The 25,838-nt window shown below is 33.3% G+C and overlaps 1 pseudogene; it reads right to left on the bottom strand.

Moving 5' to 3' along the window:
* Positions 1 to 23,044, bottom strand: part of LOC124371895 — a 53,941-nt pseudogene extending 30,897 nt beyond the window's left edge.
* Between the last annotated feature and the right edge of the window lie 2,794 nt (positions 23,045 to 25,838).

Below are 25,838 nucleotides of genomic sequence, written 5' to 3'. Positions count from 1 at the left end.
CTTTTTATGAATTTTTCGCGTGTCTTAGCATACTCCTTCAGACATTATATTGTATAAATAATTATGAATATAGAATTATTAAACTATCTAGAAAATATTTACAAGAACAAATAACTGTAATTAATTAATAAACTGCTAAAAAATACCTCAAAGCTGATTTTAATTAAAAATGCCAAAGAGCAAAAATACAAATTTTTATAAATTAATGAAGGATCAAACCAAAAGAAATTTTCTATTGTAATATAAGTTGATACACATTTTTGTTCCTTCTAAAATTAAATAAATATTTATATTTTCAATGGTGTGTAATGCCTTTTAATTTATAACAATTTTCAATTTAGTCCTGATTGTGTTCCCTGGAATGTACAGCGAGGGACTTGTCATCTCCATGAACAATACTATAATGGTGACCTGTCATTCTGATATGAAGAGGGTTAGAAGTTTGGGCTATACTCGTATTGTTTATTACACAGAAATTATGATTTAGATGAAATATTAAGTTAATTAAATTTAAAGGTCAGTGGTCCATGAGGCTGGGCAGAATAAATCTAAATAATGGAATAAAAAAATCTCTTCTTTAAAAAATTCAAGAATAAAATAAAATCATTAAAAAGTAATTGAGAGGCATGTTTATGTAATTTTTTTACATTCATAATGTAAATAACTATGTTATTTGAACCAACATTTACGCTCATTACAACAATTATCTTTTATGTAAAAATGAAAGATCCAATTATATAATCTATGTCTGCAACTCACCTTACTGAGGAAATTGAAGATCTTCCAGAATTAGGCTTAATTTGTTGTATATTTTCTTTCAGCAGCGCTAATGTGGCATCATCATCCAACATTTCTTCAATTTCTTTTAACAAAAATTAATTTAATTCCTCTTTAATTATTATTGATGGAACATATTCTTATAAACGAAGAGAACACTGTCAATAACTCATGGCTTTGCATGCAATTTCATTTTGAAAAAAAGAGACACCATGACCATATTCTATTTAAATAACATTCCAAACAAACCTAAGATAAATGATACTCGCCTAAAGATATTCCAATCTCATTATCCATTTTAAACTTAAGTTTAAAGATTGGGCCTGAATTCGGACAGTGAAACTGTTTTTATAAGTAGTTCTGGCATTTCTCAAATTCCTCTCTAATATTTCATGATATTTTATTGAATAAATCCAATAATTTCAGTAATAATTGAACTATTTTAGGCCAGTATGAAGAAGTTCTAAGTTTAAAGGGAAACTAAAGTTTGAAGTCCTTAGCTTTTCAGTTAACACACTTTACGATGTAATAAATGATGGCATTTTACTGTGATTGATTAATATCCCAATAAAAACAAATTCATACAAAGAAAAGCTTAGTTGTATCTATTGAATGTTAAAGCTCTCACCAATCCATTGATGAAGACAGTAACCAACCTGATTCCAAGTCAGGGTCATCAATGGTGCTGATGTGTTGCACTAGCAAGTTTGAGAATTCTCCTTTCTTGGCCAACAGTTCTCGAAATGTTCCCATCTCAGTGATCTCTCCTGCTTTCAGTACCACAATGATATCCACTTGGTTCAGAAAAGATACTCCATGTGTTACCAGGATTCTAGTCTTAAAAAAAAAAACAAATTATATCATAACAACATAGAAGTTTCGAGTTTGGCTATAATTGATTAAAATCATTAAGTGAATTGATCATAAAAAACTCTTCCGTAACTAAATGCCTTCTGTCATGCTTCAAATTTAAATCTGTCTGACTCTGATATTACACAAATCAATTAAAGCACTAGCTCCATTTTTAATGTGCCATCTGCTACAAGTCACTTAATTATAGCTTGAAGATAAGGTTTTGGATATTTGAAATAAACTTTTTACAGAGTTAAATAGTGATAATTATTTTTTTTATTACATAAAGAATCAAACTTTTTCTTAACAACCATTAATAATTAAATAACGTAAACACAGGGTATCCGCAAATCTTTAAATAAGGGTTTAAAAGACTTTCTCATTGAAGGAAACATCATTAATCTATTTTTTTATCTTAAAAATTGTTTTTGCTTCTGAGGCAATACCCCATAATTCAGTATTATGGGCATATTACATAACAAATACAAATAAACCACAGCAAACCATTAGTTAAGGTTTTTGATAAATTAAATTACATAGAATCATTATTTGGAAACATGCTATATTTAGTTTTCTAAAATTCTATTAGTTCTCCAATATAATATTGATTTGATATCAATACTCAAATAATTAATAGATTTAACTAATTATATTGCATTTCCTTGAAAATAAAAATGAGTGCCCAATTCTGTATTTTGTTTTTTTAGTTTGTCCTGATTCAAACTGAAAGTCAAAGTCAAATCATCTTTATTTACATAAACTTTAATTTTAGTAATTGTGTCAACAAATAAAGGTTTAGGTCTAGTTGTCTTGTTGGTCTTAGGTCCTCCTTCCGTAGAATTCGTTTAGCTAGTAAAATGGTCGATTCAGTAGCCAGTTCTTAAGGGTTTGTCTGAAGTGTTTCCGGTCTATCTTTTTTCAAGTCTTCAAGAAGTGCGTTCCACATCTTGGCGCCAGCATAGCTTGGACTCTTTTCAGTTGCTGTGTGCCTATGGCGAGGCAGGCAGTAATCAGATGCATGTCTTGTGTTATATTGATGCATTTGTGCATAGGTCCTTGCTGCCTCTGGTGCTTTGATGTGAACATGCATCACAGCTTCTAGGATGTATAAATTTACAACAGTTAGTATTCTAAGTTGTTTGAAGGAATCCCTGCATGTTTCCCTGTATTGAAGACTTCCCAGAATTCCTATAGCTTGTTTTTGCAGCACCAGTAACCTTTGTATGTTTCCTGCTGTGGTGCCTCCCCATACGATGATTCCATATCGGAGGTGTGTCTCAAGCAGCGCATAGTAGGCAACTTTTGCTGTAACTAAGTCACCTATGCTTTTCACTCGCCATATTATGTACAGTGCTGTGCTGATTTTTTTGCACACAGAATCAATGTGTGGAGTCCATGAGAGGTCATCGTCTATAGTTATACCTAAGTATTTAGTGGAAGTGACTTCTTCTAATTCAGTCAGCCTCCCTGTATCCTCTTTGTATTTCCTAGTACTAACTGTTTTGTTTTTCTTTCATTGACAACCAATTCATTTCTATGGCAATACTGAATGGCCATGTTGAGTGCTATAAATGCGTTTACTTTGGGATCTTTTGGTAATTTTTCCCCTAGTAATAGAACTGTGTCACCAGCATACATAAGTCCTTTACTGTAGTCTTGTATATAGTTAGGAAAGTCATTTGAGAAGAGGATGAATAAAACTGGACCCAATAATGATCCCTGTGGGACTCCGCGTGAGACAAATTTAGGTACTGATCTAATCTTTTTTATACTCCCTCTGCTTGTATATTTATTTTAACCACTTGGCTTCGACCTGTCAGGTAGCTGGTGAACCATGTTTTTGAAGTACCTTGTATGCTAAGTGTTGACAGTTTCTCAAGGAGTTGTTTATGAGAGAGGCAATAGAAATGGACTATTTGTTTTTTTAGTTTGATTTATTTTAAGCCCATCTGCTTGGAACTAATTTGATAATTGTGTCATCTTTTTTTAATAGCAATTTAATATCTTCATGGGTTTTTTTTTTAAAACATGATAGGTATTGTATCATCGGCATACAATAATGGAGGAGAACCACCACCAGGTAAACTAAAAACACTAGAGATTTCAATATCAATCCTTGTGGAACTCTTGCCTAAATCTCTTTCCAGATTGAAATATGTTTAATATTATACTTTACAAAAACTGTCTGCTGAAATTGATTAGTTAAATAGGATCTTATCCGAGAAAGTGGCTCATATCCCTTAAAATCAAAGCTTTTCCAACAGAGTGCCTTGCACCACACAATGAAATCCCTTAGATAGATCACAAAAGATCAGAATCAGTAAAACAATTAATTTCCTCTAAAAATTTTATATTTGTAAATATGCAATTATTTTAAATATATTTTAGAAAGATAGAAGCACTAATATAGGTCTATAATTACCTATACTTCTATGGTCAACTTTTTTGAATAAAGGTTTAATCTCAGCAAACTTTAACTGGCCTGGAAAAGTACTTTAATTGAATGATCTGTTAATAAGTAAGGCAAGAAGTTTAGATATATGTAGAGCTTTTGAGTTCACACTTCTTTTCAATACTGTAACCGGAATTTAATTCCAACTCGTAGAAAAGTTTTTTATTTAATGAATATTAGTATTATTATTCTTATTATTTTGATTGTTAAGTTTAAAAACTAAAATGTTGGAATACAGTGATTACCCATGTTAATAATTATAACTGTAAAGCCATACTTAAATATAACAATTTTTAAATGCTACTGTACTTAGTAAAATATTAGGACTTTATCTCACAGTGATGCTGAGACTAAAATATACAAGCTTTACCACCCAAAATATCATTTAAAAATGTAGGTATTAAACTATTGAGTTTACTTTTAACAAATGTTATGGCCCAAAATGCAATATAGTGTTCTAAAGTTACTACTGTTTTAGTGCTGTAAATATAATTTTTAATATATAATTTTACCCTTAAGATAGGTAATAATATTACCTTTCCTCTGAGCTCTCCTGTAGGACCAATGACATTATTAAAGATATGTTTCCCAACATGAGCATCTACAGCACTGAGAGGATCATCCAGTAGGTAAATATCTGCGTCATTGTACACAGCTCGAGCCAGGCTCACTCTCTGCTTCTGGCCTCCACTTAGATTGATACCCTATAGACATACACATAATCATAAGAGTCCACATCATTGAGAGGATCATCCAGCAGGTAAATATCTGCATCATTGTACACAGCTCGAGCCAAGGCTCACTCTCTGCTTCTGGCCTCCACTTAGATTGATACCCTATAGACATACACATAATCATAAGAGTCCACATCATTGAGAGGATCATCCAGCAGGTAAATATCTGCATCATTGTACACAGCTCGAGCCAGGCTCACTCTCTGCTTCTGGCCTCCACTTAGATTGATACCCTATAGACATACACATAATCATAAGAGTCCACATCATTGAGAGGATCATCCAGCAGGTAAATATCTGCATCATTGTACACACCTCATGCAAGACTTACTCTCTGCTTCAGGCCTCCAATCAGATTGATACCCTACAGACATAACATAGACACGAGAGTCTGCAGCACTGAAAGTATCATTCATTAGGTAAATATCTGCATCATTGTAAACAGCTCGAGCCAGGCTCACTCTCTGCTCCTGGCCTCCGCTAAGATTAAGACCCTACAGAAATAACATAACATGAGAGTCTACAACACTGAGAGGATCATCCAGCAGATAAATATCTCCATAATAGTAAACAGCTCGAGCCAGGCTCACTCTCTGCTTCTGGCCTTCACTCAGTACCCTAGAGAAACACGAAAGCACACTCTCTGCTCCTCTAGATCTGCATCCAACTAAATTAATATTATACATACATAGCAAAGTCATCCAAAGAATCCATACTGGTGAAAGAACCAGTAGACAAATATCTGCCTCCATTGCCTACAGATTCAAACTTCGTTCACACTCACTTTTCATCTCCTTTTTATCACGTTCAATCCAGGTGATGCCATAGTGGAGTCATGCACATGTCACAACACAGTGGCGTCACGTACAAGGATATTTTAAGCCACCCAATTTTTTAATATTTGTAATAGATCGTAGTTAGTGCTATGTTTAAATGTATGTTTGGCTATACAAGAATGCCAAATTGACCTTGGTTTTCTGAAATCGATATTTAAAGTATTTACTATTTTTTAATGTTACAACGTGAGTATCAGCTGATTTGAAGTCAGCTATTCTGATTATCTTACTCAATTCCCACCAGTCTCTCACATATTTCTATTATTATTAGCTGACTTGGTTTCCCACTGTTTTCTCACATGTTTCATTATTACATCAAAATAATTCTATAAATATTTGGTAATTATGTTGCATGTCAACACCATTAAATACCAATGATGCCACGGTGTAGTAAAAAGCTTAACGCCTTTATGTAAAAAGTAAAATTTCATTTACAAAAATTATGTTATTTAACAATGTTATTACTATATATGCATGTATTTATTATATAAAGAGTTTCAACACAAATATTTAGTCAATGTGATACATGATCTCACCTTTAGTACCAATGACGCCCGTAGTGGCATCAAAGATCTTTCTATAAAAAAACATTCTTTTCATAAAAGTGATTAAATTCCATAATTATAATGCTAAATGAGTACAATAGGCTAAAACCCCAAAATATGGCTGGACTTAAACATGTTAATATCCTACCAAATTTCAGTGCACTAAGCGAGACACAAAGCCTGAAAGGTTGAGAACCCCTGCATTAAAAGACAATAATACCTACTACTACTAAAATAATAGTTAAATTATGTTCGCACCTTTTCTCCAATTTCAGTGGAGTCTCCACTGGGCAGCATATCAAAATCTTGTGTAAGAGCGCAGCCTTCTACAGTATTAATGTATTTTTTGCTGTTGAAGCTACTGCCAAACAAAATGTTATCTCTCAACGTAGCATTTTGTATCCATGCTTGCTGAGGTACATATGCTATTGTACCCTAAAACATAAATAATTATTTTTTAAATGTCTATAAAATTATATGGTTATAGCTATAAATGTAAAGGTGTTTAAATTTATGACAATTAAGCATTTAATTTCTGGAATATTTATTTAAGTAGGCAATAATCCAGCACAAAAACAGTCTATAAAGATTAGTCATTTCTAAAACAAGGGTTTTGTTTCTAGTGACACTGAATTTGTTGAAATCTAGCAGTTACTCTTCATGTACATAATTATATGATGTAACATAATTCAAGATCGCTAACTTGACTAGGTAATTAATGAAATGGATTATCAATAACAGAGCACCAACCACAATCTGTGATTTTTAGTAAGCCTCCCACTCATTCCTACACCGGATCCCTCACCATAACATCTGACTCAGTGATGTACCCTGGATTTAAGTTTGGAGGCAAAAAAATCTTATATTTACATGAATGGAGTGTAGTTCAACATCTTTTGAGTATTATATATTAACAGATTGATTAGAAAAATTATGAAATGGATCCGATTAAACAAAAAGTTTTGTTTGCAATTATTAAATGAGTATGAACCTTTCATTACAAATAAAATTACATACTTGCTTTTCTAATGTTATATGAGCACCAATCCTCTCTGGATATAGCATTCATTTAATTGACTCTAACAATATAGTAACTGCGAGAACAGTAGTAATTACTATTACTTAAATAGTATTCATTATTAAGCTTTAATAAACACAGTACAATGTCTAAATGCACTCAGACAAATATGCACTATTGACTTTAATATATTATTGACTTCAGTGTATAAATATTACAAATAAAACACTTTGGTTGTTAAAGTGTATAAATTTTTAAAAAAGTATTCAAAAAATCTGTATTGCTGGACACATCACTTCCTCTCTCATTAGTCAAGATATTCAGCTGTAATGACATAGCATTCGTGAAAACAATGTTTTTGGAACAAGTAGCTCTCAGAATCTGAAATTTCAGCAGTAATAAAGTTGAAATAGTCACTACTACCATTCACAAGTCTGTACAATAGCAACAGATCAGCTATTGCACACAGAAATCACAAAAAGAATCTTGGTCTAGACTGAATCTTCCCTATATGACACTGAAATCACCTTTTCACCAGGACTTTCATGTAATGCAGAGTATCAACAGACACACATAAAGTACTGATAACAAGTTGCAAACCAGTTGTCTTAGTTGTGATATTTAAATAGAGTATCATTGCGATCAACTTGGTAAGGATAAATCGTATAAGAGTTTTATAGAAGTTATTATTATTTTTGGAAATTATATATCCCTGGATGTTCTCTTCAAGAACCCTGGTTTACACTGAACTTATGCCTCTGATGTCACTGAGAAAGTGCTCACCTCAGCTTTCATTCGCATAATACCTGTGTTAGATTGGTGAGTGGAGTAGATTAGTTGTTATGTTTACTTCTCTAAAACAGGCAGAGAGTTGAAAACTTTTCTCTAGTGTTAGTCCACAATCTCTTAGCTTTCTTTCCTCCTTAAAAGATAAAAAATGTAGATAGTGAGTAACATATTGTGGAGGCTGTGGATAAAAAACACCAATCTGAGGTAGAGAAATCTGAGGTTAGTATGCTTTGATTTGATTTGAGATTTGATAGTAATACAATCTGACGAAATACCTGATTATGGATCTGTCGGGGCATAAGTAATTCTGACCCTTTGGGTCTGTATAGAGATTTTTCAGTCCTGGGCCTATAGTCAGAGAATACATATTCTTGTCCTCAAAGCTGATAGATCTGTATACTACTCTAGGTTTGACTACATATCTTTGTCTCGTTCATTATCGTTTGCTAGAGATAATGGCTACCACCATTGCCATCAACTGTCCTGGCTGTAGTTTGGTGTGATGTACAGAAAGTAAACTTTATACTGTATTTTAATGTTGATGTGTCCAGAAATCTTATCCACATCACCAAGGAAGGCAAAGATAAGAGAACTTCTTCCGGAGTTGACAGCCCCACTACTGCCACCAGCTGTCCTGGTTGTACTTTGAGTGTCATGTTGTATGAAACAGGCAATAGTTATATAGTACCTTAGTGTTGATATATCCAGAGATCTTGTCCATCTCACCCAAGAAAGCAGAGATAAGGGAACTCTTGCCAGAGCCAATAGCTCCCACCACTGCAATCAGCTGTCCTGGCTGTATCTTGAGTGTGATATTGCGTAAAACTGTCCCAGAGTTTTCTTTTGCATCCCATGAAAATGTCCCATCCTCCATGATTAGGGGCTCAACTATAACAGTATGCATTTATGAATTACAAAAGAATAACAGAAAATGTATTAAAAAATTAACTTTTATCACAGAGTAGTGCAGTGTCTAGTATCCTGACCTCAGCAACAGTAAGCGTACGTAAGCTAATAGTGAACATGTAATGTGTAATGTGTGAAATACTTTCCAGACTGAGACATGAATCGCAAATCTATGAAACAGGAAACTGTCAACTGGCATAAAACACCTTCATGACAATGGGTGCCTCCACTTAACTAAACAGAAGATTCAATATTTTCATTGGGAACCTTTGACTATCTGCCAAGAAATCCCCATCTTACTTGAGCCTTATCAACTACTTGCATATGAAAAAAGTGGCTTGGTGGATAGCAGTTTGAAGAACAGTGAAGAACTCAAGACTGTCATTGTCAGGTGGTTAAATTCACAAACAGTGATTTTCTATGTTGAGTTTAAAGAAGCTAGTGCAGTGTTATGAACAGTAAATGAATGAAGATTGTAAGGAAAGTAAAGTGGAACATGCATAGTAAACAACACCTTGATACTGAAATTGAAAGCTTGGTATTCCCTTTATTAAGCTAACTGTCTGACTACGTCACTAACTGGCCGTCGCTTCTTGTTGAAACTACCAGGCTCCTTGTTACAGAAATTCCCCCAGATATCCACCATCCATCTCACTTCTCTGTCTTTGTCTCTTTAATATCTAAGAAAATAACAAAGTGGATTCTGTATGTGTGAGAGTGCTGATGTTTGCCATCAAAAGTTTCACAGATATTTTCATCTCCATGCAACTTCAGTTGAGTGTAGATACAGTACATCCATGTTGTACAATCAACAACATGGCCCTAAATACACCTAAGTGCCACATCATGACTTTTCACACAACCAGATTGTATTCCCATTTAGACTACTCAATGTCCAACCTCTGGAGAGTATGAGGATTGATAAGGGCATTGAAGTTTTATTTTTCAAGCATGTCTCTTTTGATAGACAGTAATTGATAATCATTGTGGTCGAAAAACAGATATTGGGTTTAATATTCAGATTTACTCAAGTTTTAGACAGTCCATTGGCATTGAGGTACCTGTACCTCATATTATCTGATCATCTTAATTGTTTGTTCTAAATACAAGACTTCTTTCCATCCAGTGAAGGTTTCTTAAGCTTGTTGGCACCTACTTACAGGGCCTGCCTTATAGAAAAGTACCTGTTTTATCATTTATCATTCTTACTTCAATCTAAGCTCCATCTTCAGGGTCTGCAGACGAGAAGCTGTTAGAAAGATGTGTTTTTTCATAAACTGCTAAATGTACTCAACAGCCCAGAATTGCTTGGAAGTGGATATCCCGAGTGCCTTTACACACTTCATCACAGGACTTATTCTGTAGACACAATCATGCCAGAGATTATGAATTTCATAGGCCAATGGCAAGGATTCTGTGACTGAGTAATTCTATGTCAAGAAGTGAATTTGTTTACAACCATGTTGTAACAGATCAATTAAATTCAAATTCAATTTTCAAATAGTTTGTGGCAAGATCGATAACCAGAAATACAGTGGTCATTGATTAACACTAAATAACATGTGAAGATTAAAATAAATCATGAAAAAAATGGTAAGTCAACTTTACATTAGAATGCAATAAATTAATTAATTGTGAATTAAAAAATGAAAATAAGCTTTCTCTGGGTGTGTGTGTGAATAATAAAAACTTTAAATTTCTGTATTTGAGTCACATTTATGTTGTATTACCACCCACAAAAAATTTAACACTAGGTCATGGCCACCCTGTATAATGTAACTGTGTTAATGTAAGTTATTTTAAACATTTTAACTCATTTCCTCAAACCATTGTGGAGCAGTGGTGGCTAAGAAGGGGGACTTGGGGGACTTAGCCCCCCCCCCAGAAATGAAAATAGTTTTTTCAGTTATTTTAGAAAATATATTTTTAAGGCAAAATAATAATAGATTCAAGTGTATATTCTTAGATTATGAAATACCTACATATTACAAATTATAAACTTTATGGGTTGTATCTTATTCAGCTGAAATGCTGCCGAAAGTGCAGCAGCACAAAATGGAGTAGTGGACTATGTTTCCCCACAACTGAGCTTGACCTTCAGACATTCGCCCTCAAATCAAATCAAAATCTTTATTGTCTTTAGGCATATAGCAATCGACATGGTCATCATTTTATGTTACAAATCATAACTTGTCATAGTTAATGTTTTATACTACTTAGGTAGGACTAACTAGTATAAATTGATAATATAAAAACATATTTTTGCTATACCTAATTCTTGAATTAAAATAACTTTGATAAATATCAAATAAAATCTTAAACTAAATAATAAACTAAAATAAATAGTCAATAAATAAAATAAATAAATCTTACATATATAACAAACTTACAAAACATTAATTTCAGAATTTGGCATGTTTAAAAATTCATCGATACTATAGAAGGGATGAGCAGCCAGCCATCTATGTAACTTACATTTAAAGAGACTAAAAGATAAATCTTTGGTTGAGAGTGGTAACTTATTATATAGTCTAATACACATTATAGTATGGCTAGATCTAATTTCTTCCAACCTTGTGAAGGGTACATCAAGACGATTACCATGCCTTGTAAATCTTTCATGGATTTCATTCCTTACATTATATGATAAAAATATCTTTATGAATATATAAACAACAAATAAAATATATAGAGATTAAAAACAGTTAAAATACCTTAAAGATGATTTTGAAAGAACCTTATGTTTTTATAGTAAACCTGTACAAAATGAATTAATTCACATTATTTCAACTATTGTAACTGAGAAAATTGTTGGTGAAGTGGGGTTTTTCTGTTATGGTTGATGAAGCCAGAAGTTATAAGGATCAACAACTTTCCTTGTGCATTGAGTGATCCTGATCATTCTTAAAACAAAAGGCGATGAGAGATGAGTGATTGGCAATATGAGGGAACTGGGCCAAAATCATTGAGTGATTCTGGTGACTAGATACAAGCAACAAAAATGAGCCACAACCTATAGAATGTGTTGTCAAAGATGGCATGAGACAAAGAGGTTTTGCAACTAATGTTACTTAGTGAACATTCTATTTCTAGAATATTTGTAGAGGAAAAAATTCAGAAGAAGTTGTGATGACCATCTTATAAAAAAAGAATTGATTTCTTGTAGTCATTATGAAGTTTATTCTACAAACTTTGTTTTGTTTATATCGTACTATTTAAAATTTTTGTTTTTGTATCTGTCAATTTACTTATCCTCGTGCTTTCTTTACTTTTACAACATTTTAACCATCCACCTTGTGAAACATTTTGCAATGAGCTGAGGGCAGAATTGTGAGTGACTCAGGTACACTAAAAGATTTTCAGGCAAAATTCTGTAATTTGAATGAAATATAGCTATAATTATAACAGCCACTTGTCACTTATATCACAGTTTCCCATTTTCAATTTACATGGTATCCTATGCAACGTTACTCATATTGCTTGTCACTAATCGTAGCTGAGCCTGTTGAGTTTGGTTGTAGCGGATGGTAGGATGGGGCTGGTCCAGGTCATGTCAAAAATATCCAAGAAAACCAATTTGACTATAACCCTAGTTTCTTTGTTGGAATTTACAAAAAAAAAAACTATAAATTAAAACCTTTTTTATGAGGCTATTTTTAAATGACCTAACAGCTTTAGGAATATGGCTAGTAAATTAAAATATTACTTTATATCTATGGGAATGTGGAAGATATTCAATGTTTTATCAGTTTTCATAAATATGTTCTTTTTATTTCTCTTGAGAGTGTTGTTTTAGATAATACAATCGACATAATTCTCAATTTGATTTTTTATTAAAGAAATATATTGCCTATATAAGTACATATATTAAATATATATCTTATACAATGCTTGATTTCTAGAACTAGAGGTGACAGAACTGTAACCTCTTGGGGGAGATCTGGGGAGATTGCATTTGAATGCCTCCCTTCTCAAGCTGGGATCAAATTCATTAACAATCTCCCTGAAAACACTAAATTTAGAAACAAATCCAAAAAAATTTAAAACCCAATTAAAACACTACCTGGTGTCTTGTGCTTTGTACTCAGTTGGCGAGTTCATGGAGCACACTTGAGATTGATATTCGCGGCGGTGTTGCAATCCTGGGGGTTGATCCCACGAATTATGAATTTTGTTTTTTTGTATGTGTATGAATGTGTGCCTGCGTGCAACTGTATGGAAAGTCGAGTGAATGGATTTAGTTTTTAAGATAAATACCGTAAAAAATTGGTATTATTGACTATTGCAATACAATGTAATATATATTGTCAACGCAATAAAATATATTCTATTCTATTCTATCTGAGTGTATAGATCGCCACTTACATAGAGGGTTCAATTAAAATATTAAAAATATGAGCTCTCAAAACAATAATGTTAGTGCATTTCTGAGGTGCAAAGAAAAGTGCACTGTTCCGTCTCTAATCTACCACTGTGTGTATATATATGTATACTGTATATACAAAAGCCTCAAAAAATTTGAAAAACGTATTAGTAAGACCTAAACTACCCTCTGATGACCCAACCCAAAATTTAAACAAACCTTTTGGCTGTGAACCCTGTTGTAAGCCTCACTGCAAAACGTGTAATATAATAATAAATTCAAAACATTTCTGTAGTAGCACAACAAAAAGAAATTATCCGATAATTTTTAAAATTATTTGTGAATCCAGCAATGTCATTTACCAATTGTCATGTAAAGATTCTAAAAGACTACATTGGTCAAACCATAACGCCATTTCCACATCAAAATGAACAAACATTGCAGCAATACAAACTTTAAAATTAAATTCAATCCTATTTCGGCCCATGCAATGGAGCATAACAAAAAATTCAATGAATGTTTTTTTTAAAAGTATTAACAAAATTCAGAATCCCTATAAACTTAAAAATGAATTATTTAGAAATAGCTCATCAGAGGGTCCTACAAACTAAACATCGGGATGGTCTAAATTTAAGGTATGGATAATAAATTGTAGATATACATTATCCTTTACGATTTTAATTTGTTTTATTTTGTTAAATTACACATTTAACCCTAGAATGGTAACGCGTAGTCTCTCAGACGACGCAAGCTACAAAAACCGGTTCAGGTGGTAGGTGCATGACGTGACCGAACCCCCCATCACCAATACCTTCCCCCTGCCAGCCAAGGTCAATGCTTGGATAGGGTTCCATTTTATTTCATTCACTCAGTTCATTTCAGTGAGTCCATAGTCGTCTGGTAGACTACGCGTTACCGTTTATGTAACTTTTTTGTTCCTGAGTAAATATATGAAAAAGTTGTTTTGTGCGAATGTAGTGTTAGTTTTTGTGATAATTTTTACCGTAGATGGTCAAGTAACCATGGCTGATGCACTGAACACTAGTTTTGAAAATAAGAGAAATACTATCTGAACTTGAACGAAGTGATTGTGATGAGCAAGAAAGTGATCATGATGAAATGTTTTTTTTATCATTTTAATCAACTCATTTGTTATTTATGTCCATGAGGCATTGTCAAAAAAATTAAGCCAATGACAAGAAGGGCATTTGCTAAAGAAATGTGTGTTGAACTAACAACTCCACACATTCAGGGAAGACAAAAACTGCCAAATTTTATCAAGGAATCTCAAACGCAACATTGAAGATGTCGTTGGCCCATCAACATCTGAGGCTCAAAGTGTTATTGAAGAAGCAGGAGGAACAAGGAAGATTTGTGCAGTTTGCCCAGTGAAAAAAAGGAGAATGACTCGATTTCAGTGCACAAAATGTTATAAGCATATTTGCTTGGAGCACCGAGGAATGCTGTGTGTAAAGTGTTCCAATAAAGACTGAAATCAACAAAAATCAGGAAACATGACCTCTAAGATGTAAATAATGTCATTTGTAAATAAATTTAATTTTGATTAAATTTTTCTAAATTTTTATCATTTTTTCCCTAAAGTAGTCTGAGAGACTACGCGGTTACCATTTATGTGTGGCAAATAGGCATTACCATTCTAGGGTTAACTACAAACTGAATTTATAAATTTATATTCCTTGTATTATGCAAAATTATTTACTCTTTGTACCTAATTCAAAATTAGTTTTATTAACATATGATATTTCTTGTGTATATTAATCTTTGTTAATATGTTTACCTATTTATTTTTTGAAAATGTCTTATTTAGGACGGACGATCTGGAAACAATACCAGCGGCGCGACAACCTGCGGATTTTCGGAATCGAGGAGACTGTTGGTGAGGACACGGACAAGTTTGGTGGAGGAGTTGTGTCGGGACAAGTTGGGGGTTGAGCTGCCACCGGAGTCCATCAGCAGAAGCCACCGCGTCGGTCAGCAACCCCGTCCAGCGGCTGACGGAGTGAAACGGCACCGCCCTATCATAGTGCGGTTCACCAGCTATCGTCAGCGTCAACGAGCATTCTCGGCCAAGAAGAACCTTTAAAGGGTCCGGTATCTCCATCCGAGAAGACCTGACCTGCGCGCCGGATGGAGGGTCTACAGGGCAGCAGTCACACAACATGGACCGAGGAGTACTTGGACCCTGGACGGGAGAGTTCTGTGGGTCGACCGACACGGCAACAAAGGCGCGGCGACAAGATTGGCAGAGCTGACCTCAGCGCAGCGTCTCGCCAGCGTTAACTAGTTGTAAGTTTTATTTCTTTTTCCCGCTTTTATTTATAATTTGGCAATAAAGTTTTAGTTTTAGTTACAAATGCTAAATTACTATTTATTTTTTTCCAGTTTATTATTTTTCACAAAAGCATAGGTATAGGCTACATAAATATTTATATATATCTTTATTTTTTAATGTTAAATGCCTTAAAATTCAGGTTCTTTGACTGTAAATATAAATTTTTCACCAATAATGCATTTACTTAAATATGCAGTTTTATATTCCAATTACTAATTTAGCAATGATTTAATTTAGTTTGTTGTAAGCTCAGATATATATATTTTTAGTTTCGTATAAAACACAGCATGGTGCTGTTTAATAATAATTATTATTATTACTTTTTTAGCAAATAATTGTACGTTTCATGTTTCTTTTGAAAACAAGTGTTTCCATAATTCCTTTTACTACATATTGTAGTTTAGGTTTATGTGCACATGTACGTATGTGTGTTTATGTATATGTGTATATATGTGTATGTATGTATATGTGAGTAGGTATGTGTATATTCTTCTTCAAATATTTTACAGTTCTGATTATTATTATTTAATTTTTTTATTATAAGTAGAAAATACATTTTTATGTTTACATATTGCTTATTTGTTTCAAAATTTAATATGTTATTCAAGTAAGTATCTTGCCGATACCTTGTCAGTGTCATGATTTAGCCGTAAGTTTAAGTGTGCATCTTGTGTAAATTTACAATGTTTTATGAATGTATGTGAAGAATGTATATTGTATGCTAGGGTTACCCACAATTTCGTGTCTGTCGGAGTCGCCTGCCGCTCGCTGCCCGCGCTGTCGGGCTGGAGTCCCCGGCTGATGGTCCCGCCCCGGGCGATAGCGCTCTCCCTCTCTCACAAATTATCTGCCGAACACTTTCTCCCTACGATAATTTTCTTAAGGCAGCTCACGTTAATGCTCAATCGCTTTTTTGTCATATTGACGATTTCAGAACTATATTTTGCTCTTCACAGTTTGATTTAATTCTAGTTTCTGAGACTTGGCTCAAACCTTCTTTGAGTGACAGGGCTGTTGAGTTGACGGGATACTCCTTGTTCAGGAATGACCGTCTACATAAGGGTGGCGGAGGTGTCGCCGTTTATGTCAAGTCTCACCTTCCTGCTTCTATCCTTCTATCATCTGACACATCCAGAGCTGGACGCCCAGAATATATGTTTCTAGATGTCAGTGTTAACAGATCACACACCTTAGTTGCCGTCTGTTACAGAGCTCCTAACCTTGGCTATCTTGCTGAATTCGAACATGAACTTCTTAACCTCTTGGCTCGCTGCAGTCATGTTATTGTGATGGGGGACTTTAACACTGATTTACTTGGACCAGTTACCTACGATCAAACCTTTTTATCCGACATGTTTTTTTCTTGTAACATGACTATACTACCACTTCATGCCACTCACCATACTGCCGCTGCCGACACCTGGCTGGACATAATTGCTGTCGGTGACCCGACCCTCATTGCGCACCATGGACAACTGCCTGCCCCTGGACTTTCAAAACATGATTTGATATTTTGCATCTACAAACTTCTTCTCCCCAAACCCAAACCAAAGTTTATTAAATACAGAAACTACAAAAACATTGATCTTGACCTTCTGATTTTCGATACTTCCAATATTTCTTGGCATGAAATACTATTTTCTGATGACGTGAATGATATGGTTTTTCAATTTAATTCCCTAATTCTTCAATTGTTTGATAAACATGCTCCAATAGTCTTCAAACGTGTAACAAAAAAGCCTGCTCCCTGGATTACTGACTTTATTCGCCATCTGCAAAGACAGAGAGACACTGCTTTCCGCAAGGCTAAGCGTACAAAGAATCAGCACGATTGGAGCTTATATAAAAGACTGAGAAATCAGACACAGCCAACAAATTAGAAATTCTAAAATTAGATTTTTACTACAATTGTCTTTCTCAGAAACAAACAACTAAAACCCTGTGGACGAAACTGAAAGAGCTGGGAGTGGGCAAATCTGATGGTGACCAACAAACCCATTTAAATCCAAATATAATCAATAAATTTTTTGCTAACGTCCCCATTGATCTGTCCCGTGCTCGTGATTATGTCATAGAGCTAGAAGCTTCTCCGCTTGACAGTCCTGTTCATCAGTTTTCTTTCACTCCGGTGACTGAGGCTGAGGTGTTCAGGGCGGTCATGAGGATGTCTAGCAATGCAGTCGGGGCCGACAACATTCCAATCAAGTTCATTAAGAGCACTCTGCCAGTCACCCTCCCAGTTATTACTGCAATATTTAATAAATCTTTAATGTCCTCAACTTTTCCAGATATATGGAAGCGAGCTCAAATCCGTCCCTTAAATAAGTGTTCTTCCCCTAAAGCTCCATCTGATTTAAGACCTATTAGTATACTGCCTGCGCTATCCAAGTGTTTAGAAAGAATAGTCCACCAACAATTCTCCCGTTTTATTGACAGTGGCAATATTTTGTCGGTATTTCAATCTGGGTTTCGCCCTCACCACAGTACTGCCACAGCCCTTTTAAAAAATCACAGAAGATATAAGACTTGCTATGGACAAGCGACAAGCTACAATTTTGACTCTATTCGATTTTTCCAAGGCCTTCGACTGCGTGTATCACCCTCTTTTACTGATCAAATTGAAGAGGTATGGTTTCTCTGATGGTTGTGTCGGGTGGGTGGGGTCATATCTCTCCGAGCGACAGCAGCGTGTCAAGACTGACAATGGGTGCTCCGAGTGGAAACCTGTCACCCGAGGGGTGCCTCAGGGTTCTGTACTTGGACCACTTCTTTTTACACTCTACATTAATGACATAACTACTAGCATCCGACACTCAAAGTTCCATCTGTACGCTGACGATTTACAAATTTACCGCCACTTTTCACCTAATGAGATGGACACTTGTGTACAGGTAATGAACTCTGATATTGATTCAATAGCTTACTGGACTTGCAGACATGGACTGAAACTTAATGAAACCAAGACTAACTGTATTTTAATAGGCTATAAAAGGCTTATTACTAAAATTGACATTAATACTGCTCCAAGACTGATACTGAACAATAAAGAAATAGTTTACAATGAAAAAGTAAAAAACCTGGGAATAACTATCAACAAAAACCTGGGATGGGCTGATCAGGTGTCACAAATTTGTAATAGGGTTTTTTGCCTGTATACATGGCCTCAAGCGATTTGCACAATACTTGCCGTTGGATGTTAGAGTGATGTTGGTGAAAACTCTAGTTTTACCTCACTTCAATTACTGTGACGTGGTGATCAATGACATGACTGTTGACCTTTCTAGTAAAATTCAGCGTGCACAGAATTATTGTATTCGGTTTATTTTCAACTTACGACGTGATGATCACGTATCTCCTTATTTTGAGCAATTATCCCTATTAAAATCCAAAGAACTTAGAGATCTTCATGTACTTAGTCTGTTGCACGCACTAATCCACAATGGTTGTCCAAGTTATTTGGCCCAAAGTTTCGTTTTTATGTCTGATATTAGTGCACGTAGAACTCGTAGGGGTGCATCTTTATTATCAACTCCAATTCATAGGACAACCTTATATAATAAATCTTTCACTGTTTCCGCATGTCGATTGTGGAACGCTCTCCCAGACAACATCAGAACTATTGACAAGCGCGATCGCTTTGGGGCGGAGGTTCGGGCCTTTCTGCTGCGGACTCGGCGGGGAGTGACGGTTGGTGGTTCTTGTGGTCACACTTGTGGTAACTGTATGTGAGTTGCGTGGATGGGGAATGAAAGCTGATTAGGATAGGATAGTTTTATTAGTTGCCTGTAAAGAGATTTATGTTAGAGTTTAATCTAAATGGTTAATTTTAATTATAATTTATATATATATATACATTATTATGTTACATCCAATGTGTAATTAATTATTACAGTGATTTAGTTTAAGTGTCAATTACAATGTTGTAATAGGTATGATAATATTTTACTTTGTTTGTTTTTTTTTGGAGGTTAAGTGGTAGAGAGGACTTTTAAGTCCTAACTTCGCCTCTGTAAATAAAGGCATTTTTCATTTCATTTCATTTCATTTCATTTAGACAAAATATAGAGAATTTGTATGTCTCATTTTTCTGTGTATATTGAAGATATATATTATATTATTTATGTTTATATAAAATTTAAAAAAAGTTGTTAGTACCACACATTATTCTATGTTAAATTAATTAATCAAAAATATTTATAGGGTGTGTCTTACTTTTGCTTTCATCATGAGAAACAGAATTCAAATCCAATTCTTCAGCGTTTAAAAACTTCTCTATTCTTTTAAAAGAAACTATAAACTGAAACAAAGTTTTTTTACATAAGGATTAATAGCTTAATTTAATTTAATAGCTTAATTTAAATTTAATAGATCGCATACAACTATATATAAGAGCCCTATTTCTATCTGTTAAATTAAATTAATTATTTAACTCTAACTGTAGTAAAAAAAATTAAACAATTAATTAGTTTATAGCTAATGAAACCTCATCATCGGTTCAACCATATTAAGAGAGTGAACTAATGTCAGTCACATATAACTTATTACCAAGTGCGGTGGGTGGTAGAAAACATAATAAATAATGCTGATATAGATAAGTGAACCAGACAGCAGTGAAAAAGTTAACATCTCTTTAAATAAATCTCCAATAGGCACTATTTAACGAATGTAAAATGTTTAGTACCTCCAAATGTGCTACAGATTTTAAATTTGGAATACTGATTTAATTTAGGTTGTGCATTACAAAAATAGTATAAAATTATCATTTTTGTTTTTTTAAAATAATTTTTAGTTATTTGATATACACGTAAATTCCCATAATAAATATACATCAATATAACCAAATTTATAATAAAACCATTACATATGTTACATGCAAAATATGATATGTGTAACTACTAGACAAAATGTGCATGTGCAAGAAAAATAAAAGTTTCCAAAATTTTCAATATGAGAATTTTCAGCTATAGCTTTAATTATTCAAAAATGACCAACTAAAGCAGAAGCTGTTACCTTAAAATACATAACATTTGAGTTTATGCTTCAGAGGGGCTAATTTTCAAACCTTTACCTAAAAATCATATAAAATGAACTTCACTCTATTTAAATAAAAATTACACAATTAATAAATTAGAAATTTACACCTTTAATGAAGAAATTACATTAGTTATAGAGTTCTAATTGTTAAATAAGTTTGATATAAAATTGTAAGCATTTTCTTAAGATTACGAATATAACACATGTTGTGAAAAAAGTCATCTTAGGTAAAACTTAAATGTAAAAATTGATTGATTGAAAAGTAAAGTTAACTCAGGAATTTATGCACTTAGACAAATGAGATATCTATGTAATCACCAAATGTTAAAATCAGTCTATCATGCACATGTTCAGTCTCACATATACTTTGGAATAAGTCTATATGGTTCAACATCAAAAAAAAACTTGGATAAACTACTTAAGCTACAGAAAAAAGGGATTCGTATTATGTTAAGTCTGAAAAATAATGATTCTGTGAAAGGAATATTTTACAAAATTAGAACTTTTGACTGTATATGGAATGTACATATATGAAACAATATTAATTGTAAAAACTGATTCAAGTGTAATTAATGACATACACCCTCACAAACACCAGATGGAAAAATACTATAATAACAGAGCACCATCGACTTGAGTTATATAAAAAGAAACCAAATTTACATTGGAAAAGTATTTTTAAGGCGTTTGCATGAAAATATTCTAAAGGAAAATGATATTAATATTTTTAAAGCCAAATTAAAAAAGTATATTATAAGCCTTAGTTTATACTCGTTGGAGGAATTCATGTCATTAAAAAGACCAAACTAGCAAATATTTTTAGTAATAAGATTGGCCATATGTATGATGGCATTTTGACACTATTCCTGTACACTTGATGTATTCAAATGAATAAAGATATTTGATTGATTGATTGATTAATTGATTGGTGATGTAAAGAAAGACAATGCCAGTAATCCTGATTCCTTAAATGCAGACTTCTGGAGTACAGTACTATTAGAGAAGATTATAAAGAGTGAAAACCACTCTTTTACATTCATAGAGTTATCCAGATAAAAGTATAAACTACCCCACACATAAACTTTTTTTTCAGGGGGTATTTTATTAATTATACAGATATCTCAACACTGACCTGAAGCAGAGTCTGCACCATCACTGGAAACAGGTAGACAGAATTTCTCATAATATTGAACAATGCTATTGTGACGAAGGGCTATTTCTGGAGTGAGGACATTGCGTTCATCAATCATGACAAACGTGCCAAACATAATGAGAGAAAGCTGCAAAAGACGTTTAGGAATTGATGTTTTGGTAGTGCATGTTATATCAACACAAAGCCCTATTAGTGAAATTTTGATTTGTAAGAAGATAATATAATTAAAAAAAAAAGAATTAATACAAGGTACATTACATAATACAAATAGAAATTGAAGAATGGTTCTCTCTCCAAGGTTTCATTTTAGGAATTTCAGCTGCAGATCTTTACTTTAAATAAAATAGTATGCATTAGAACAAATTAATATTAATGAATTCTCAAATTATTACTGTCCAAATTTTGGGGTTATAACATAGTGCAGAAACACATTAATCCTCTGCACTCATTTTCAATTTATGTGATTATGTCTCTCAGCTCATGGGGGATTATGGTTGGCCATGGCTGTTTTCTGTGTCAGGTCAGAGATTTATGACCACTTCTGGTGCCACTGTAGTGTATAATATCAATTTATTGAACTAATGATGAATTTAGTAATGCATTTGGTGGAGCCAAACACCAAAATATCAAAATTTGTTTTTATTCTGTTGATATTAGAGACCTATTTAAGAATAATTGTATTTTTATATTGCAAATGAATAAGTAGCCAATAAAAAAATTCTAAGCCTGAATCTAGTAAAACATTGATGTGTTCTGAATTGAATTTAAACCCCAGTCATTTAAAGGGTTGAAGCTCAATTACTTCCATTTAAATACAATGAAATGACATACATGGTTACAAAATCGCAGAGTGGAGACTTTGAACCTAGTCAGCCACTACACAAGGTCTGGTGAGCTGAGGGAACAACTACTTCTGAATAAAAGATCAGTAGTTAGTGGCCGGACAAGTACAAGGGGTTAATAATAATGGTGCAGTTCCAATTTGTCAACCTGATAAATAATGTCACCTACTTACTGTGTTACATATTATTTAAAATCTCAATCTCACCATGAATGTTGAACCAAACCATAAAAGGGTAGTAGCTGCATTCCACATTGCAGTCTGACTTCAACAATGCAATTTCCTTCTCTCTAATCTTGAGGATTTGGTCCCTGAAACATGGATCCCAGGCATACATCTTCAATACCTGCAAGTATATAACAATTACAATTAGGTATTTTACTCTTTCCATAATATTGTATAGCCTCAAGGAACAAAGATAAGGTTTTATATACAGTATTAATGATAGGACACTAAAAAATATGTGGTTAACAGGTGAAATGAAATTTTTTGTGTTTGGGTGGGAAGAAACACTGGTAAATAAACTTTATTATATTTTATTTTTTAAATAATACAAAAAGTTAATTTTGTATTCTTCATTATTTTTCAATAGAAAAAGCAGTATGCAACATTATTTGAAAGAAGTATATTAAATTTGAGCTCCTCTGAAGCTACAAAAATTATTTGAGCTTAAAAAATATCAAATCTCCAATATTTTGCAAACCAATAATTTTACATCAAGCACAGATAAAATAATTTACACTACTAACAAAATACATAAAAATAGTAAAAATTTGTATAGTTAAATTAAATTATGGTAACATAATAAAAGTAATACCAATTACAAACAGTATAAATAAATTTAAATAAAACAATTTAAGAATTGCTACATATATTAAATTGTTTTCTTAGTTAACTGTATGATTATTTAATGATGTTAAACAGGTCAAATTACGACATTTGAATATTCGCGGGGAATTGGCAGACTGTGACGTCAATGAATCGGCAGACTGTGACATCAGTGAATCACATGTTGTCGGAATTGAGATTTATTTAATAACGAAGACATTTATTGAACTTTATACGGGAAAAGATTTGATTAATTAAAATGAAGTAAACATAACCAAAATTCGTGTTTTACAAAAACATTAAATAGAATTACGCAGAAGAGCCAATTGTGGTATGAATGACTTGTAAATTTATGACGTCATAAGCACATGTTGCTAAAAATTTAAATAAAAAGCTCTGAAAAAATTAATAAAAAGAAAATAGAAATACTTAAATTGATTAATTATAGTTAAACGTGATAAATTTCGACAATTATAAGAAAGAATTAAATTAAATTTATTCGTGAAGACGCTGATTTGAACGAGAGAAGGTGATGAGTGTTGTTTTGAATCAGTATCCGTCGTATTATACGGAGATTCGTTCTTCTACCATCAGACTCGAAGCAAGGAGGTTGTGTTATGTTCTCCTGGGAAAGTAATGATCTGTTGTATAGTATATTGAAATTTAATCAAGGATGGGATATTGTTTAGACTTTTTAAAATTATCAAAGCACTGCAAGGTGAGTGAGTTTATAATATTGTTGAGAGTGTGACATTTAATAAACTAATCTCGTGGTCACTTGCTTTGGACTTTCTTTAAAATATCCCTTTTACAAAAAGTGTGGAGTGATGTTTAAATTTTGTAATTATTACTTTAATATATTTTGGAACCCTGACATACACACAGACTTGTCTCTGGTGATAACACCAGAGACATTCAAATCTAATAATTTTTGAGTAATACGAGGAAATACAGCTAGCATTGGGCAAGATGGCGACCGATACTATGATGAACAACATGGTATAACAACGTGCCCACTGGTGACAAGGCGCGTACAACTACATGGTGAGTGAATAATTCTAAAGAACTGACTTTCAGCAAATCATCGTAACCAACGTGGGAGTGACACATAGCAAATTGGTGTTATAACCTGGGACTCTCATCAAATTTACACTCGCATCAAATTTGACCTACATAAATAGGCGCAGCAACGAGGGGTCCTCATCAAAATTGACATCTCATCAAATTTGGCTTACATCAATGAGAAAATACTTGCAAACTTAAAACAAATCAAACGTAATCTAGCATTAGAGTAAACATTATTTAGATTAGTGAATAAAGTAATAAATCATAATAATGGTCCATCCGATTTTATTAAAACAAACTTTAAATCAACTATGGTTAGTTTAGGAATTGCAGTAGATATTATATCGAATCAAATAAAAGAATTCTTTATTGTTAATTTCTTTTTAATTATGTGAAATAACATGGTGTCAAGCTTGAAATGCAATACATTATAAAAGTAAAATTGTTTACATTACAAAATTGAGTCTTGTTTGAGTCCTTTATCAAGTACAAATATTCATTTATAGTGGCCAAAATTCTGGAATAAATATAATAAAAAGTTATTCAAGAGCTGCAAGTGCAACGTATTGCACACAGGACTAAATACAGTCTTACAAATATTGAGATTCCAAATGATTTATAATTAGAGTAGTTCAAAGTTGCATCAATTCAGGCTACAAACGCATAACTTTGACATAAGTATTTAAACAAATCTCCTTTATAAAAACTGCCAACAAATATATACAAAACATTTAAATAGTTCAAGAAATTGAATAAACATTATAGACCTTATAAGAAAGACTAAAAATTACTTTTTTGTTACGACTACCAGCAACACACACACATACATCTAAAGAGAAAGGGGGTGAAAATAAGAAGGAGAAGATATAATAGAAAGCCCTCCAAAAATTTGCTCAGTTGATTCTAAACTGAGCATATTAAAAACTGATGGTGTCATTTGCATTCAGGCAACCTGATGCAAGCATGTCAGTAACCACAAGTTGCTTGGAGAGAGGCTCTCTCCTGCTTTGCTTTCATTGGTAGAGACCGAAACAGCTTTAGCCTCCATTATCTGCCATATCTGATTTTCCCGTAATCCTCCTTCCAAAGTTACCAGCTCCATGAAATCTCTGATGGAAGTAGCCACAATCCAACCTTACTCATCTTGAATATCCTGTCACACTGAAATTTGCACATAATATCTATTAGATGTAACTGCTATGAGGTTGTTTAACCCTCGATAATTAACAAAAAATATATAGGGTGCAAGCTGGTACCCACAACATTGATTTTATTTTTATTAATCAAACTCC

This window comes from Homalodisca vitripennis, unplaced genomic scaffold, assembly GCF_021130785.1.
Source record: "Homalodisca vitripennis isolate AUS2020 unplaced genomic scaffold, UT_GWSS_2.1 ScUCBcl_2232;HRSCAF=6776, whole genome shotgun sequence".
Taxonomy (NCBI): domain Eukaryota; kingdom Metazoa; phylum Arthropoda; class Insecta; order Hemiptera; family Cicadellidae; genus Homalodisca; species Homalodisca vitripennis.
The sequence above is the reverse complement of the archived record's forward strand: the minus strand, read 5'-3'. Positions and strand labels throughout refer to the sequence as shown.